Source organism: Coccinella septempunctata, chromosome X (assembly GCF_907165205.1).
Source record: "Coccinella septempunctata chromosome X, icCocSept1.1, whole genome shotgun sequence".
Lineage (NCBI taxonomy): Eukaryota > Metazoa > Arthropoda > Insecta > Coleoptera > Coccinellidae > Coccinella > Coccinella septempunctata.
In genome coordinates this window covers 16,654,314-16,668,720 of record NC_058198.1, presented here as the reverse complement: position 1 = coordinate 16,668,720, position 14,407 = coordinate 16,654,314, and positions in this window count along the sequence as shown.

Genomic DNA, 14,407 nt, shown 5'->3' with positions numbered 1-14,407 from the left:
GTTATCAATTTAAAAAAATTGTTCACCAATATCGTATTCTTTCAAGAATATAAAGAAATTTCCACAAATTATCCCGAGATACGTCATTAGTCTTTTCGTCATCTGATTATATAACGTATTAGTCATTCTATCGCGTGATTTGAGTTGCGGTCCATTGTTCGTACCGATCGTACGCTTTTATATTCAGGGTAAAGTTTCGTGGAAAGTTTGGTTTGTTGAATTTGAGCACTCTGTAGAAAATAGTATCAAGTGTCAATTCAAAAAAATTGTTCAAGAATATCGTATTTTTTCTAGAATATATCGAAATTTCTACAAATCATCCCGAGATACGTCATTCGTCGTTTCGTCATCTGATTTCATAACGTATTAGTCATTCCATTGCGTGATTTTAGTTGCGCTTCATTGTTCGTACCGATCGGACGCTTTTATATTCAGGGTACGTTTTCGTGGAAAGTGTGGATTTTTGAATTTGAACACTCTGAAGAAAATAGAATTAGGTATCAATTAAAAAAAATTGTTCAACTATATCGTATTTTTTCTAGAATATACCGAAATTTCCACAAATCAACCCGAAATACGTCATTCGTCGTTTCGTCATCTGATTATACAACGTATTAGTCATTCTATTGCGTGATTTAAGTTGCGCTCCATTGTTCGTACCGATCGGACGCTTTTATATTCAGGGTAAGTTTTCGTGAAAAATTTGGATTTTTGAATTTGAACACTCTGAAGAAAATAGTCTTAGGTATAAATTTAAAAAAATTGTTCAACAATATCGTATTTTTTCTAGAATATACCAAAATTTCCACAAATCAACCCGAGATACGTCATTCGTCGTTTCGTCATCTGATTATATAACGTATTAGTCATTCTATCGCGTGATTTCATTTGCGCTTCACTGTTCGTACCGATCGGACGATTTTATATTCAGGGTGAGTTTTCGTGGAAAGTTTGGATTTTTGAACTGGAACACTCTGTAGAAAATAGTATTAGGTATCAATTCGAAAAAATTTTTCAACAATATTGTATTTTTTTTAGATTAAAACGAAATTTACGGAATTTCCACAGATCATCCCGAGATACGTCATTCGTCGTTTCGTCATCTGATTATATAACGTATTAGTCATTCTAGCGCGTGATTTTTGTTGCGCTCCATTGTTCGTACCGATCGGACGCTTTTATATTCAGGGTAAGTTTTCGGGGAAAGTTTGGTTTTTTGAATTTGAACATTCTGTAGGAAATAGTATTAGGTATCAATTTAAAAAAATTTTTCAACAATATCGTATTTTACCTAGAATATAACGAAATTTCCACAAATCATCCCGAGATACGTCATTCGTCGTTTCGTCTTCTGATTATACAACGTATTAGTCATTCTTTCGCGTGATTTCAGTTGCGCTCCGTTTTTCGTACTGATCGGACGCTTTTATATTCGGGTTAAGATTTCGTTGAAATTTTGGATTTTTGAATTCGAACACTCTGTAGAAAATAGTATTAGGTATCAATTAAATAAAATTGTTCAACAATATCGTATTCTTTCTAGAATATACCGAAATTTCCACAAATCATCCCGAGATACGTCATTCGTCGTTTCGTCATCTTATTATACAACGTAATAGTCATTCTATTGCGTGATTTGAGTTGCGGTCCATTGTTCGTACCGATCGGACGCTTTTATATTCGGGTTGAGATTTCGTTGAAATTTTGGATTTTTGAATTTGAACACTCTGTAAAAGAATTTGAAAAAATTGTTCAACAATATCGTATTTTTTCTAGAATATACCGAAATTTCCAAAAATCATCCCGATCGTACCGATCGGACGCTTTTATATTCGGGTTAAGATTTCGTTGAAATTTTGGATTTTTGAATTTGAACACTCTGTAGAAAATAGTATTAGATATCAATTCGAAAAAATTTTTCAACAATATCGTATTTTTTCTAGAATATAACGAAATTTCCACAAATCATCCCGAGATACGTCATTCGTCGTTTCGTCATCTGATTATATAACGTATTAGTCATTCTATCGCGTGATTTTATAGTTGCGCTCCATTGTTCTCACCGATCGGACGCTTTTATATTCAGGGTAAGTTTTCGTGGAAAATTTGGATTTTTGAATTTGAACACTCTGTAGAAAAATGTATTAGTTATCAATTTAAAAAAATTGTTCAACAATATCGTACGATCATAATCTCGAAAGAGGATTTGTTTCCGAATAAAAACTAGTGATCTCACTGATTAGTCACATATCGATTAAAAATTAGATTACGTGCTTTAAGAACCCTTTTTAAAAGGTGAGTTTAACGATCATTTGTTGTATTTTGACTGAATTCTTTTGAATCGTTCATCAGGGTTCTTTCACTGGGTGTAATTTTGTTCATCCAAGAAAAAATTCTCGATTTCGCTGCCGTACTGCCGTCTCGCCAAATATTGGAATCAACAATTGCTGTGAAAACCGAAGCCATCACCATCCCCAAGTTGACATCTCCACCAACCCTTAAGTAAGAACTCAGTGAGTGCCGATACTGTTCTGAACATCAGGAAAATAAATAAGTACCTGGATTTTAATTATGAATATTTTCTTCATCATTCACCTTTAACATCTTCTTATTTGTGATTTGTGGTTTTATTAGTTTGCCATGAATTCAATCTTTTAAACGGAACTAAAACTAATTGGCGCCCTCCCAAAATTTGTTGAAGAAAAGAACCTCACACCCATCAATGTTCTCCGGCGAACAGCTGCCGTTCGCAGTGTAACTATTATAATTTTCATTTATTCTTTAAAAGAAAATTCGTCAAAGTGAAAAGTACGTTACAAAATCTTGGAAAATTCAATGTCATGTCACCAGAGTCACATGTTACTCGATGGGGAATCCATGCCGTTTTTTAAGAAACCAAGTTTTTAGCTCTTATAATATGAGAATATTTCATTTTAATTATTTATTTATTTATTTATTTATTCATTATTATATACTCAAAATTTTTCGGTTTCCCGGTTAAGACATTGAAAATGAAATTCATGAAGTAGATAGTAGTGCTCCGTATAATTAGGGTGAAAATAAAAAATAACGAATCTGTACTTATATATAGGAACCTACATGGATTTCTGCATATGCATCAGAGTCGTTAAATCTATTCAGGGACATTCTTTCTATAGTTTTTATTTCCTCAGGAAAAACGTGTATACCATCTACAACGTGAATGTAAATGATGAAAAAGAATTCTCTAGAAATTATTAATTTTGAAATATTGTTTGGAGCAGCGAGATTTGAAACAAACTTAAGAATTGAAATACTAATGCGCTTCAATACTTGCTTATCCAGATGGGGTGTAAGGGGAAAGGATGCGTTTTATAGCCTCTCCTCTCAAATGCCAACCTCACCTACTCGCGGTGCACCCTGTTCTTACGAACGAGGCTCTGGCGACCGAACATGAGCGGTATAACTCTGTTTCCCACAATTACGTAGCCTAAACATTGGCTTGAGCAGGAAATGGCTCTCTGCGTTGCTCAAGTTACGTCTCAGACCTTGTCGTCTCAGGATACCTGTGCCACAAGATAATCTAGTCGTAGCCGCAACCAAAGTTGCACTGACAGCGTTACCAGTGCAGCTTTTGAACACCTTCTAACGCAGCTCCTACAAAAAGATGGATCAGTCGAACAGGACAAAATTCGTATCCGGAGGTAAAATACCCTCCCATTCGGATCTCCGGGGGAGGGTGCCTGAGCGAGTGAATCATCGAACAAACACCAATGAAAAGCACATAGCTTTTGCAGCATGGAACGTCAGAACCTTGCTAGACAACCCCAAGGCCGACCGACCAGAGAGGCGTACTGCCCTAATCGATAAGGAACTGCAACGAACATCCATTGCAATAGTTGCTTTAAGCGAAACACGCTTTTCGGACGAAGGTAGCTTGGTAGAACAAGCGTATACTTTTTTCTGGAAAGGCTTGCCGGAAGGCGAAATCAGACAACATGGCGTAGGCTTTGCCATTAGAAACGACCTGGCCGCCAAACTTACCGAAAATCCAGTTGGTATCTCAGAACGTCTAATGACCCTACGTTTTCCTGCAGCGAATAACACGTTTGTGAACATCATTGCAGTATACGCACCCACTTTGAACTCCTCTGACAACTTGAAGGACACTTTTTACGAAACACTCGTTGCTACATTGGGTAAAATTCCAAAACGGGAACGAATTATTCTCCTTGGAGACTTCAACGCTAGAGTGGGCAGAGGTCAAGACTCAGAACTATGGCCGGGAATAATAGGGAAACACGGCACAGACAGCATCAATTCGAATGGAGAACGTCTGCTGGCTCTTTGTGCAGAACACAATCTGTGTATAACGAACACCTATTTTATTACGAGAGCCAATTCAAGGGGGACCTGGCGCCACCCGCGCTCAGGGCATTGGCATACCCTCGACTATGTGATCGTGAGAAGGAAAGATCTGAAAGAGGTGTTGGTCACTAAACCCAGAGCAAATCTGGAGTGCTGGACTGATCATAGGCTGGTAATCTCGAGAATGAAAATCTCAATGCGCCCAAAATACCAACGCAAGCCGAAGTATCTAAGAGAGCGCCTTCAAATATCCAAACTACAAAACCCTTCTACAAAGGACAGATTCACAGCTGCCGTCAAAGATAACCTAACACCACCGGATTATAACGACGACATTGAGACTCATTGGCTCCGTTTCAAGTCATCCCTTACAAATACAGCGAAAGAAATACTGGGCACAGAACGCTCCCGAAAATCCCCAGACTGGTTTACCGACAGCGAAACTCATATCGCACCCCTTTTGGACGCAAAACACAAAGCGATGAAAACCGCAATTAACAAGCCTGGAGATGTTGCAGCCCAAATAGGTTTCATAAACATAAAACGCGAGGTCCGTCAAGAAATAAGAAAAATCAAGGACAGCTGGTGGAAAGAAAAAGCTAGGGAAATACAAGCTTACGCCGATAACCATGACTACAGGCGTTTTTTCGAAGCTATTAAAACTGTTTACGGTCCAAGCAGAAAAGCTAGCTTTCCTATAAGAGATGCTCATGGAGCTATTCTAACTGATGATAGAAAAATTCTCGAAAGATGGAAGGAGCATTACTCACAGGTCTTGAATCAAAATAACGACTCGGATTTATCCATTTTAGACCTGCTTCCCGCGTATAGTCCGATGACATTGCTTGATGACGAAATTTCAATGTCGGAAATCATAAGCGCGATTAAAAATATGAAAAATGATAAGTCACCTGGTCTAGACGGCATTCCGGCGGAGATATTCAAAGCCATGGATGAGGACATTGTCAATAGTCTCCTAATACTATTCCGCAAGATCTGGGAACAGGGAGATGTGCCACAAGACTTCAGAGACGCTTTAGTTATCAACCTCTATAAGAACAAAGGCGATACGTCGAATTGCAACAATTACAGGGGCATATCGTTGCTTAATGTGGCCAGTAAAATTCTCTCGAAGATAATGGCTAATCGTCTGGTTCCACTCTTAGAGAAGCTTTTACCTGAATCCCAGTGCGGCTTTCGACCAAATCGAGGTACGGTGGACCTAATTTTTACACTGCGACAGCTACAAGAAAAGGCCCGTGAACAACAATCAAGGATTTATACAGCCTTCATCGATTTAAGCAAGGCATTCGACTCGGTGAATCGGAGAGCGCTCTGGAAAATCATGGCACGTCTAGGAGTACCCGAAAAATTCCTGGCAGTGTGTAAAAGCCTTCATACCAACAACACCGCTAGAATACAGCATAATGGCTCTACAACCGACCATTTCTCAACCAACTCTGGAATAAAACAAGGCTGCGTATTAGCGCCTTTACTGTTCAATATTTTCGCCATAGCTGTATCGATAATTGCTGACATGAGCATGCCCGTAAGAGGTGTTGGGATAAGATTCAGATTTGATGGAGGCCTGTTTAACCTGAAGCGCCTCAGAGCAAAAACCCGTACTAAGTTTATCACGGAACTTCAATATGCAGACGACTGTTCACTCATCGCTAGCAGCTCAGAGGATCTACAGATAATGATGGACACCTATAAACATATATACGAAGCTTTAGGCCTTAGACTCAATATTGACAAGACCAAAATCCTGGTAAGTCCGCCAGAAAGCCTTCAAACAGATATCAGCCTGGACAATGAAACTCTAGAACAGGTCGAGCAGTTCAAATACTTGGAAAGCTTCATAAATACTAGGGCTAACCTTGACACGGAAATACATAACCGTATCAATTCGGCATCACGGGCATTCTGGAAGCTGAAGGACAGAGTGTTCCAGAATCACGACCTCAATCTGAAGACCAAGACAGCTGTTTACAGAGCAGTGGTCCTCCCAACGCTTCTTTACGGAAGCGAAAGCTGGACTCCCTACAGGCGACATATTAAACAGCTTGAACAGACGCAGCAACGTCATCTAAGACAGATAATGCACATCAGATGGTTCCACAAAGTTTCGAATGCAGAAGTCTTGCAGCGCGCGAGTTGTACAACAATTGAGACTCAAGTAACGAGGGCCCGACTCAGATGGAGCGGCCACATTCTGAGGATGCAAGACACAAGACTCCCCAAAATAGCTCTATACGGCGAACTCACTGAGGGAGCCCGGAAACCAGGAGGCCAGTATAAGCGGTTTAAGGATACACTACATCAATCCCTAAAATCAGTTAATGCTAATCATAACTGGGAACAACTAGCGTTAGACAGGTCACAGTGGAGGTCTTTGGTCCACAGTTATAATGGAGAATCGAGAAGGATACAGCGGCGGCCAGATCTGGTTGGAGACTATCCATGCCCTGAGTGTGGAAGGATCTGCAGGTCACGGTTGGGTCTCTTTAGTCACAGGAGGGCACACAATCGCAACTAGCACTAAGAAGTTACAAGTCTGTTCCAATTTTTTTTTTTTTTTTTTTTCTTCTTCTTTTTGTAGATTTATTTCCGGTAACGGGATACAGCAATGAATGAATCCAGATAGTTATTATCTGTATCGATAACTTATACTTTTCAATTGCTGATATTTTATCATTTCATAATATCAGAAACGTTTGAAAAAATAAACAGTAATATAGTATATTCTTTCTGTAAGAAAAATACTCTGGACAATTATCATTTAAATTCGCATATGTTTCATAAATTCATAATTATATAAAACACTCTATAATTTTAGGTATTTTTAGTGTTAGGCTCAAGTATCACAAAATAACAGAACATTTTATATGTTCTTTTAAGGTATCATAAATAATGGATTGAACACAATAAGTAATATATCGCAGGAATTTGGACAGGTTGAAAAACAATCTCTTATGAATTCGCCAACGTTTCGGAACTATTTTGTTCCTTACTCAAGGCTCATCATACAACTAATAAAAGTAACACTTTAAAATTGGTCATAGGAAGTTAAGGATAAATCAACAAACAGTCCGACGTGTGACAGTTAAATTGAACGAATGTAATACGTTGATTCCATAGAAATTTTGAGTCACAGCAATCTAATATCGAATCAGACGACGGAACGGGCAATTGGGTGGTGGGGTGCTAGGGAGGGATGGTAGAGGGGCTATATAACAGCGGAGTAGATGTACAAAGTATTCAGTTGTGAATGTGCTTCGTGCTGCAAATATTGTGTTGTGGTTTACATTTTTTAACTTTGATACTATCGAATTTTATCGTTTCATACTTAAATATTTTTTTCATTGTGGAAGACGAGATGGACAGAAAGAAGATCTTGAGAATGGGATTGGAAAAATTGAAGTCTAAACAAATCGACTCGAGGAGATCAGTTCAAATCAGGAATTTTCTGAAGTCACATGTAGGAGAACGAAAAAGAGGAAAAGTTCCGCAGAAAAAATCCGACACTCACGCTGCAAGAAGAGAAGGTAATCAAGACGAACATAGCCAAAAAGTCGTGAAGAAAATAAATTCCGATGTTGGAGAAAAAAAGCAGTATGTGTCGAACGGAAATCTGAGAAAACGCTTGACGAGGTCTTTCAGTCTGAAGGAGATTCTGAATATGACATCTATTAGAAGAAAAGAAGATCCTAATATCAAACTTTTCAATGTGAATGACTACATTGAGATTTTTAAGAAGAAGGAGAAACCTATAAAATGAAAACTTTTGTAGGATTTGTAACTCCAGCCCGCGCTCTATATTCAAAATGAAATATTAACTTCGAAAAAAATTGAAAATTGTTAGATGTAGAGAAAAGACAACAGTACTGTTTTAAATACTATGCGTAAAAGACTGAACGCTCCTTGACCTGCGATCAAGAAATAGAAAATTCATAATATTGGAGTGCAAGTCTGATATTTGAATTAAAAGCATATTCTTAATGAAACATTAATTTTTAAAACAAATAAAAATTGATAGGGAATCATAAAAGTTAACATTTAGTACTGTTTCAAGTACTATGCAAAAAAAATCCACTGAACGCTTCTTGACCTCCAATCAAGCAATAGGTTATGTATGAATTCAGAGTGCAAGTCTGATATAATGAATATAGAGTGTATTCTAAATGAAACACTAGGTTTGAAAAAAAATTAAAAATTGTTAGGTGTACTCAAAAGACAACGTTAGGTCCTGTTAAAAATTCAGCCCCTTCTCAACGACGCCACTGGCAGTTCTCAAGGATGTTCCACTCGACAGCATCGACGGCGCAGCCCCCTCTACAAGATGTCAGATGTCCAGTTTCCGCTGAAGCCATTTTTAATCATTCTCTTTGTTAGCTCTGTAAAAGTAACGTCTCTTAGCTTTCATAGTGCTTTTCTAACCTCTCATTTTTCACGCTCGCCTTTTCTAATTGTTAATTTTCAAGTCATCTCGCATCAATCCTGGTGCTAAATTGTTCATCTCACAAGGTAAAGTACTCTCAGACTGCTCAACATCATACATTACACCATTTTCATGATAATTTCATTGCGCTGAAATTAGTCCACGTGCAAGAGATTCGGAATCTAGAAATAGATTCCGAATCCTTGCGAGCACTGCTCAATTGAGATGTCTTCTCAACTCAAATCGAACTATTGTCCTCTCAAAACTATATATTTTATCATATTTCATAATTTATATAGATTTTCAGACTTCTCTAGATCATCTCACATGAAAATGGGTATGTAGCACCAGGATTGAAACTTCTCAAGTTCATCTCTATAAAATTGATAACTGATTTCTTGTCTTCTCGTAACACTCGTTATCATTAGAATCAGTTTAATCATTTTTATAACACCTCGTATGATCACCTCTTATACATATGACTAATTCATGGTGTTGAGTTTCAGATGAATGAATCCTCATATTCTCCAGGGTGGACCCTGGATGTAGCTGTTTTCCTCAGAACAGGATATGAACACCTCACTGTTAGTTAAGCGATCATGATAATGCTCGACACACCTCGACCTAGGCTCCACCCTGGAAAGTCTGCTCGAACACTCATGTCTACTCACTTGATATGGTCTACTCTTTATAATATGTACTCTCATTGTTTCTCTTCTATATTCATTCATCGGACTCAACACGCATGTTAGTTTTCTCAGCCTTCAGCACATCTCAAAATCTACGATTAGAGATTTATTCAACTCAGTACTCTCATGACTTCTCTTAATTTATCAACTGTTTCTTCTATTTTTCTGATGAACGTTCTAATCGTGCTTACTTGTAAGCAGTTCGTCTCTGTAAATGCTGAATTCATTGATAAATTTTTGCACTCTTCAAGATCATCTCAATGTATATGAATTTTACTTTGTTCTTCTCATATTAATTATGATTGTGCTTTTCATTTAATGAATTATTATTGAACTTCTCATTTAATTAGAATTTATTGCCCTTTTCATATTATTTTTAATATTCTAGTGCTTCTCAAATTCATTAATTCTGTGCTTCTCATTTAACTTGTGCTACTCTTGTTCTGCTCATACTTACATTAACATTATTGATCAACTCAAATTTAATGTATCGATTTCTCGTTGATGATCAGACTTAGACATTGCAGTTTCACCTCGGGCCTATTTCTCTGTACTCTCGCGTCTTCTCTTTAAAATTCAATATTCTAACCTTCGCGTTTTCTGATAGAAAAAGGAGGCTCTCGCAATCAATTTTCAATTGATTGCCCTATCACTGTGTAACCGTTGTGTTGATATTGAATTTATTGAACTCCTCAACGTCTAAGTCTGACATCAAGTGACTTCTCATTTGAACTGCTCTGGACCATCTCTTGTTTTTAATTGGATATTGTCTCTCTGAGTTTATAGATGTTGTTAATATTAGTTGCTTTTTACTGTATTAGCTTCATGCAGGTGACATATTCATTTTATGGTTGTGAATGATTCTTAATAAATGTTTTTATACCATCTCCAACTCAATTATCTTTTAATACAGTCCACTACTCTTTAATTAAAAATCATAACACCCTCGATTTTTTAACATTTGGTCCTTCGGGCCGGATAATTGAGTTGGAATTTCATCATCTTCACTAATCATATTTCTCTGTTCTTCTCATAAGCATCAATAATGGCCTCCTCGAAAAAAGAACTTCTCAAAGACCAGCTCACAGATCCCCTCAAAGACTCGACCGCCTCTGATCAGCGGAAAGAAGGGACATCTGACCACCTCATGCCTTCTCAAGACGAAGCCTCCTCAATCGACCCTCCGAAGGAGGGACCAAGGACCCGCTCAAGATCACGCCTGGTGACGCCAGGCTTAATGATCAAAATGTCCACTCAGTTGAACCGCCTCAAGATCATGAAGGACATCTCAGCTGGGCTAGTTGACGAGCCCAGTGAATGGACCACCTCAAAGTTAGACAGCCTCCAAGAACGCCTCGACGAACAGCACAAAGGGTTTTTGAAAACCCACACTCATTTTGAGAACGCCTGGCCGGAGTCCCAAATCGAACATCCTTACTTCTCGAACGACATGTTCGTGGAAGAAGAATTTTTGTACGCCTCATCGTCTTCTCGCATCCGTCACCTCAAGGAAGCACTCGAGCCCCCTCAACCGTCATCTCAACCGACTGCTTCGTCGACGTCCGCTCAGCCACGCCTCCCAGATATACCTCTTCCAGTCTTCTCAGGCGACTACTCCAGTTGGCCAGGGTTCAAGGACCTCTTCCAGTCCCTTGTAATCCAGAACACCTCAATATCTGATGTCGAACGCCTCCATTACTTACGATCGTCTCTACAATCCACTCCTCTTAAGCTAATCTCTGGCTTAGCCCTCACTGGCGCCTCGTTTCCCATAGCTTGGGATAGCCTCCTCTCTCAATATGAGAACAAACGTCTTCTCTTGGCAGCTCTTTGCGATAAGATCTTCTCAACGCCTCAATGCTCTCCTCAAAAAAATCCTCGTCTTTATTACAAGACACTCCTCACCAACCTTGTAGAAGCTCTACAAGGTTTGACCGCTCTCGGCCAGTCTTTGGATTCATGCGACTTCCTGCTGGTCTACGTCATCACGAAACATCTCGACCGCTCAACTCGCGAAAAGTGGGAGTCCCAACTGGGATCCTCCACCGAATCGCCTCCTCTCACCAAACTTATGGACTTCCTCCAGGCCCATACCCGCTCTTTGGAGTGGCTGGAAGAACCTGAAGACTCCTCAAAAACGCCCGCCTCACGACCTAAAACGTCGTACTCGGACGCTGCCGCCTCTACTGCCACCTCATCCAAAGCGTCCTCGTCAAAAGTCTGCTCCAAGCCCGTCTCGGGTGTAGTGCCCGTCTCCTCCGCCAGAACGCCTCAAGCCTCCTCAGCCAGAACCCCTCAAGCCTCCTCGTCTAGGCCTACTTCTAAGCCCAGTGAAGCTAAGCCAGCCACCTCAAAAAGGGCCTGAAAATTTCGGGCAGTCGTCAAAACTCCTCCAAGACAACTCACCTTTCTCTCGACCGCTCTAGCTCACGTTCTCACTCCAGTCACCTCGCACCAAGCAAGACTTCTCATCGACTCAGGATCGGAACTCTCGTTCATCTCTGAAGACTTCTCAAGACAGCTCAGCCTTCCTCGAAGCCAATCCAAAGTCACCATCGTTGGAATTGGTGGAGCCACCTCAAGATCAAGAGGATCAGTATTGATCACACTGAAATCTCTTCACAATCACAAAACCGTGAATATAAATGCTCATATCTTGTCATCTCCATTTACTAATCTACCATCTTTCAATTGTTGCACACGACCACGTTTGCCACACCTCGACAATTTGAAGTTCGCCGATCCAGAGTTCTACACCTCAAGGCCAATTGACATCATATTGGGTGCTGATGTCTATGGTTCCATCATTCTTCCTCAACTCCGACAAGGGCCAGATGGGTCAACTCCAACAGCTCAACTCTCGATCTTTGGATGGTTGGTCCTAGGTCCAATATGCCCTCATCAAGAAGTCTGCTCAAGTGTGTCTCCTCAATACCATGCCACTCAAGAATCTGACCTTCAAAGCCTTCTCGAAAAGTTCTGGGAACAAGAAGAAGTCAAGTCCACCTCCGTAAGTCACCTCACTGCTGACGAGCAGGAATGTGAAGACCACTTCAAGACCACTCACTCTCGACTTCCTTCTGGACGATACATGGTAAGACTCCCATTAAAATCATCTTCTAATCTTTTGGGATCTTCCAGACAACGTGCCTTCCGATGCCTCCAAAGACAATTTCGCAAGTTCGAGGGAAACCAAGAATATTGCCAGCTCTACAAGGACTTCCTCACTGAATATGAACAACTCGAGCACATGAAGAAGGCTCCCTCAGACATCTCGCATCCCAGATACTATTTGCCGCATCATGGAATTCTCAAACCAGACAGCTCCTCCACCAAATTGCGAGTAGTGTTCAATGGTTCCAGTCCCACCTCAACAGGCCTCTCACTGAACGACATCATGCACACCGGAGCGAAACTTCAGTTAGATGTTATTGATATATTGTTCTGGGTACGTCGCTTTAAATTTGTGTTTTCCACAGACATCACGAAGAAGTACAGACAGATCATGGTGCATCCAGACGATTGGGATCTCCAATGCATTCTCTGGCGAAACTCTGAAGATGAGATAGCGACGTACCACCTCACCACCGTCACCTATGGAACCAAGGCTGCTCCTTTCTTGGCCATTCGAGTCCTCCTCCAACTCATCGAAGATGAAGGTCACAAGTTTCCACTCGCCATTCCACCACTCACCAAAGGTCGCTATGTTGATGATATCTATGGTGGTGCAGACACGAAAGAAGAACTCTCAGAAATCGCTATCGACCTGAAAAATCTCTGCATGGCGGGCGGCCTCCCCTTAGCAAAGTGGCAATCGAACTCTCCAAGTACGCTCAAGATGGTAACCGAGGAAGAAATGATACCATCGCCGATCTCATTTGACGACTGTCCTACTTCAACGAAACTTCTAGGCCTCCTCTGGTATCCTCAAGAGGATTACTTCTCGTTCAAGATCAACTCAAGCTCATCTGGGTCTGTGGTAACTAAACCTACTATGTTATCTCATATCGCTCAACTCTTTGATCCACTTGGTTTAGTATCCCCTGTCACGATCAGGGCCAAAATATTGTTGCAGGAACTTTGGCTCCAGAAACTGTCATGGGACGAACCACTGTCACCTCAACTCACAGAAAGATGGTGCAACATCAGAGAAGATCTCAAATCACTGGCCAGTGTACGTGCTCCTCGAGGGGTAGGCACCCAAGAAAATGCTACCTTAGAACTTCACGGTTTCTCTGATGCTTCTCAACTTGCCATGGCAGCAGTCCTCTATCTCGTAGTCCGCTCACCGTCCACAGGATCCAAAGTCACATTGCTCTGCTCAAAAACAAAAGTAACGCCGTTGAAACGCCTCACAATCCCGCGCCTCGAACTCACAGCATCTCTCATCTTGGCCAAGTTAACTAATTATGCTCATCGTGTTTTAGATACACAGATACACTCGACGACTTTGTGGACGGACTCAACAGTCTCTCTCACGTGGATCACATCTCACCCCGCTCGCTGGAAGGACTTTGTTCGAAGCAGGGTAGAGCTCATCCAAGAACTAACTCCAGGTGCACAATGGAGATACGTTTCCGGCAAGGAAAATCCAGCGGACTGTGCTTCTCGCGGCTTCTCGTCATCTCAACTACTGAACAGCACTCTATGGTGGACGGGACCACCATGGATTTCCAAGTCACCAGATTCCTGGCCCAATCGTCAGCCGGCAACGACAATTGACCCCGAATCTGAAGCAAGACCCACCAAGAACCTCCTCACGGCCGTAACTCAAGACTACTCGTGGGATCTTATATACAGGTATTCTTTTCTCAATACACTGTTAAGAATTACCTCTCTCTGTTTAAGAGTCCTCGCCCGACTCAGACACTCCTCAACTCTGAACTTCTCAACTCCGCTCACCTCAACTGACTTGGAAAAATCAAGGATC